Source organism: Netta rufina (assembly GCF_964035555.1).
Source record: "Netta rufina genome assembly, chromosome: 5".
Classification (NCBI taxonomy): domain Eukaryota; kingdom Metazoa; phylum Chordata; class Aves; order Anseriformes; family Anatidae; genus Netta; species Netta rufina.
Window position 1 is genome coordinate 65,464,411 of NC_140128.1, and position 5,675 is coordinate 65,470,085.

General features: G+C 46.2%; 1 long non-coding RNA gene across 1 annotated transcript; it reads left to right on the plus strand.

Moving 5' to 3' along the window:
- The first annotated feature begins 4,070 nt into the window (after window positions 1-4,070).
- LOC311209617 lies at window positions 4,071-4,961 on the plus strand. Its single transcript, XR_014618438.1, has 3 exons — window positions 4,071-4,320; window positions 4,440-4,489; window positions 4,882-4,961. It is a non-coding gene; the product is annotated as an uncharacterized lncRNA (long non-coding RNA).
- The last annotated feature ends 714 nt before the right edge of the window (window positions 4,962-5,675 follow it).

A 5,675-nucleotide genomic window follows, 5' to 3' on the forward strand; every position in this document is an offset into this window, starting at 1 on the left:
ATGGGTGTGAAGATTTTGAAGGAATGTGTTGTTTCAATCTTTCAGATCATGGTCAATCGATTCATGACCAGTTGAAATGGTTGATGGAGCGCACAAGGAAAATTACAGTACAACCTAGTTGGCTTGACAATTAGTTGCAGCCCATCTTTGGGGGTCTGTCTAACTGGTTAGTGAGTCTAATCAAAGAGGGATTTCGCTTTCTGCTTATAGTTATATTGATAAAAATAGCTGCGCGAATAATTTTTGGTTGCTTAACTAAGAAGCTTGAACAAGTCACAGAAAAGGTATTAGTAGTCCAAAATAAAAACGGGGGAATTGTAGAGGGATGGTTAACTGAGATAGGTCACGCAGACATAAAACAGCTGAATCTTTACGAGTTGGACAAACATCGCACACAACTTGTCTGAGCCAATCAGACACAAGGACACAATATCCGTTGGCGGTTTGGGAAAGTACCGACTGTGTTATTTCGGTCGAAAGGATGAGGAAGAAGCTGATAAGATAAGGACGTAGGGGGACCAATCATGAGCTTAACTTTTGTAATATGTATGAGCTAATTATATGTTAAGGAATAAAAGGCGTCTGAGCTATCCAATAAATCGAAGCTTGCTGATCATATCACTCATATTGAGTGTCCCTGTCTTCCTTCCGTCGACAACACTCTGGCATGCTAGTGATTGCTAGTTCTCTGTTTTTGCAAGTGATAATGAACGTGTTTGACGTAATTCCATTTGAAAAAGTTCCAGTTACTTGACTGGTCGTGTTGTTATTTCAATATTAAAAGCTGTAGCAAAAGCATGGGGATTGTTGCTTCTAGAAACACCCCAGGTCTCTTGTCTGTTCTCTGCATGATGTTCAGGTAAAGCAGATTTAAAAAAAAAAACACAAATAAACAAACAAAACAAAACAAACAAAAAAAAAAACCAGCTACTGCTCCTCCTGCTCTGCTCCTACTTCCTTGTGCTTTGTCCCTCCCCTTTTCCAGGTGATAGGGTTTGGATATTGGGCGGGGCCAAATGGTATATGAGCCCCAGGCATGACATCAGAGAGCTCCTTCTGCCTGGGCTGCTCTTTGGGGTAAGTGTTTTGTTTTCCTTCAGTCAGTTGCAGGATTCTCTAGGCAGGCTGGAGTCTATGGATTTCTGGATTTCTAAGTGCTTGGAATTCACTTAACAGAGGAATATTTAGTAGAGGTTGCTGGCTCTTTTTTTTTTTTTTTTTTTTGATGGTGGGATGCTCTTCTTTTTTTTGAGCTATATTTTAATCTCTAGATGTATAAACCTACTTGTGTAATTTTCCAGAGGACTAAAACCAGCTTCATTTCATGCTACATGTGGCTTGGCAGTGTAGATGCAGCATTACTAAGAGCCTGAGCAGGGTTGTATCAGAGTCTGCTCTTTCCTCTGCAAAGGGTATGTCTGTGATTACCTCTGCAGGGGCTGCTGTGCGTGCACGTCTTTTTGGCATTTATGGATCTCAGATAGTGTTTTTTTTTGTGTGTGTGTGTATATTCTAAGCTTTTATTTTTTGAGGGGCAAATAGTGTGTGTGCTGAGCGTGGTTGGCAGGAGGAGGTGGGGAGCTGCTCAGGACTGGTAGGTTTGGTTTCTCAGAGTGTGCGGCAGCCTTCCTGTGCGATGCGACTGATTGTTGGGCAGGAATGTTCCAGTTTGTGTGTCTTAGCCATTGTAGCTTGTGTAGTGTGTGTTGTGTGGCCCGGGCAGAGTTTGCTGTGGTGCTGTGAGCGAAGAATCTGAGTTAGAGCTGTTGAGCAGCTGAACTACAGGAGCTGGGAAGAGAGAGGTATTGCAGTAGGTACGCTGTGGCTCTGAGGTGCCTCAGAGTGTGCGTTTCTCTTGTGTCTGCAGGTGCTTTGTGCAGTCGTGGACAGGAAAGGGAAATCCTCATGTCACGAAGCTCTGAGGGAAGGTGAGTGTTGTCAGCCTGGTCATCCCTTATCTGAAGCGAAGGGAAGACGCTCAGGTGTTTCCCTGTGAGGGTCCGAGGTGAGGCTGTGTGGGATAGAGGAGCAGTGTGGCAGGTGTGTGCTTGCAAGAAGAGTGGTCATTTTGTCCTTTTGTTTTCCCAGGTGGTGTAGGTGATGCTGGCTGCTCCTTTCAAGCTTGGACCTAATTTGCAGGTACCGAGGCAAGTGGCCTGCTGTTTTGAAAGGATAAAACTAAAGATGGGGTCCCTTTTGTTGTTGAGGGATGGGTGCTACTGCTGTCAGCTGAATGTTTATCTTCTGCCTGTGTTTTGCCTTTGTTCAGGGTGAAACGCAGTGCGCAGTGCAGGACGTCTTGACCCGAGCTGCCTCTGCAGTGACTCTGGTGCGCGATGAGCAGAGGTAACTGTTGTTTTTGGGGCGCGGTTGTCACTGCAGTTATTTTCCTACATCCAATAGAGTAAAATTCCAGTTTGCCTTCTAAAGGTGCTATAAGTGGGTAAAGGGAACAGATGGAAGCATCTGCCACGTGGGGCAGGCAAGCGGCTGAGGTACAGGAGGGGATGAGAGTATGTGATTTATTTCTGGGGATGAAATGGAATTAATTTTGTTGGTGTATAATGTGTTCTGCTCCTAGATTTTTCTTTCAACGTGAAGAAAAGTTTGAGCTAATTCCAGGTAAGAAAGTTCCAGTTACTTGCTGGGTCGTATGGTCCTTTTAATATTCAAAGCTGCAGCAAAAGCGTGGGGATTGTTGCTTCTAGATACACCCCGGTTCTCTTGTTTGCACTCTGCATGCTGTTGAGCTAAAGCAGACTAAAAAAATAAATAAATACAGGAAACACACACACAAAAAACAACAATAACAAAAAAAACCACAATTGGGTGATGTGTTGTGAACGCAACGATCATTTAATCCCTTTGTTTTCCCAGGTGGTGTGGATGACTCTGGCTGCACTGTTGGAGCTTGGACTCGGAGAGGAACACGTGAGCACAATCATATGTTGCATCAGTAGTGGTCAGCATTGTGGAGAAGGTGAGCAATGGGGCCGGCGTCCTAGTGAATGCTGGTACTCTGTTTTTGCAGCTGATGATGAGCCTGGCAATTGCCTAAGATGACGATCAGTGCCTGTGCATTTCTTGAGGCGGAGGGACTATACCATGCAACAACCTGAGAGCTAAGTTGGGGGGCACCTGGTATTTGCATATCTGGGGTGGCTAATGGGAGCTGGGAGCCAGAGGAGCATGGTGCCTGCTGGCTGACTAGACTTGGTTCCACGGTGAGGGTGGCTCAGGCTGGGTCACGTTCAGGCTGCTTGTGGCTGGGTCACCAGGCTAATAGAAGCAGCGGGATTATTTTGTAGAGTGAGTGCGTGTGCCAGGCAGGACAGTTTCCTTCTGTTTGTCTGTCTTGTGTTGCTTCTGCGATGTCTGTTCTGTGCTTCTCGGGTCTTGATATCCTCCTAGCTTTTGACACTGGACTGACTAGACAGGCGACTTGGTAGTGGTGCTGAAGGGCCTCAATGCATGTTTTGTCATCATGACTCTGATCGGAGCACTTCTTGTGTTGCAGTCACTGCTTAAAGAGCAGGTCTGTTTCAGGTCTTGTGCATCATATTCGGTTTGAGATCGCGTCTGTTTCCATCCTCACTCTTGCAGAAGTCATCTGGGCCGCATCAGGAGCTCTTGTTGGGAATTGAATTCCTAAGTGTCGTCTTACGGGGTTTTCAGTCCCCATCCTTCTGGTCTGTTGTCTTGAAGGCAGGCTTTTTAGGCCTCCATCATCCCAGTTCTGGCAGTTGCTTCCAGTCGCGTGTCGTGACATTTGAGTCTCTCCTTGGGTCTGGTGCAGAGCACCTATTCTGACTTGCTGTTGCCATAGAGCTTCCCTATGGGGGGTCACCTTTTCTTGCGCCTTGTGTTGTGTGTTTTGTAGTGTTTGTGGTGTGCCTGTGTGTGTATGTGTTTGGTCTGGAGCTGTCCTGCCTGGCAGTTAGTGATTAATGTGGCAGTGCATGGGTGTACTAATACATTGTCTGGACTGTTTTGGCAAAGGCATCCGGTCTGCCTCTGGGCACGTACTGAAAGGCAGCTGGCACAGTCATCTCCGTGGTGTTTGGCAGATGTGGAGGTGGGAGAGTATATCTGCTTGTGAGCAGCTGCTCGCATAAGTGCTTGAACGGTGTGCTTGAGGAGGTCTGTTGAATCTTGAAAGGTTACAGATATGGGGTTTTGAAATGTTTATTCTTATTTCTTTCCTGTCCCCAGTAGAGTGTAAACCTTTGGAACCTGTCACAGGAAAGAGCTCCATCTGGAACTGTTCAGCACTGGGTAGGCAGCTCAGTGACAGGCTTGATCTACTTCTGAGGTGCTGAGGTAATGGGGCTGCTGTTTTGAAACGATAATTTGTAAATGGGGTCCCTGCTGTTGTTGAGGGATGGGTTCTAATGCTGGCCGCTGAATGATTATATTGTGACTGTTTTCATTTGTTAAAGCTGCAACACAGTGTACAACGTGGGACTTGAGCATAGCTGCTTTAGGCAAGGTGAGCGATGAACAGATGTAGCAGGTACTTTAGGGGTGCAGTTGTCACTGCAGTTAGTTAACTACACAAAATACAGTAAAAATCCTGTTTATATTTCAGAGGCGTGTTGTAGCTGGCTTAAGAGAGCAGATGAAGCATCTGCCTCGAGGGCAGGTGAGGGGGCCGAGGTAAGGGAGCAGATGAGAGTAACTGTCCTAGCTGTGCTGTGGCTTTGGATGCTGCTTAGGCCTATGCTTTTCTTTTTGTTTCACAGGTGTGTCGCACAGGCTCAGAGGGGCTAAGCTGCACTCTAAAGAGCAGCACGAGAAGGGCGGGCTGTTTGTGAGCTGGATTGGAGCAGAACTGCCAAGTAGCACAAGGTGACTGCGAAGGGTATCCATCTTGCTTTGCAGGTGCCATGGCAGGCTCTCCACAGAAGCAGTTGAGGATTTGAGAAGAGGTTGCAGATCATCAAGGAGCAACACGTGCAGGGATGGCTTGAAAACGGTATGGCTGCTTTCTCTTCTGTTTATCAGGTGTCCCAGGCAATGTGGGCTGTGATGTTAGTCTTTAGAATCTGAACAAAGCAGGTGCTGATGGCGGTCGTCTTTGGTAGGCAAAGAGTTGCCCGAAGCCCTGTCCTGTGTAGCTTGAGCATGCCTCCCTGAGGATGAGGCGTCCTTTCTATCAGTTCCCAAAACTGTGTTGAGGCTGAAATGCTGCGTCTGTGTTTGGGTTGGGGTTGCACCTTGGTGAGTGTAGGGATGGGTTTTAAGTGGGTGCAGCGGAGGTCCCGGCCCCAGTGTCCTGTAGTGTGTTTTGACCCATCAGCATAGCCTTTTAGTTCTCAGATAGCCTGCTGATGTAAGTGATTTCTCCTGCGAGTGGAATGGAATTGAATTCTTCTTTTGGCATGTAATCTATTCTGCTCCTAGATTTTTCTTTGTAAATGAAAGATTGAGGTAATTCCAGGTGGAAAAAAAAAAGAGTTAGTTGTTTGTTTGTATTTTCCTTTCAATATTCAAAGCTGCAGCGAAAGCATGGGGATTTTTGTTTCTAGAAACACCCCGGTTTTCTTGTCTGCACTCTGCATGCTGTTGAGCTAAAGCAGACTAAAAAATAAATAAAGGAAACACACACACACACACAAAAAACAACAATAACAAAAAAAACTACAATTGGGTGATGTGTTGTGAACGCAACGATC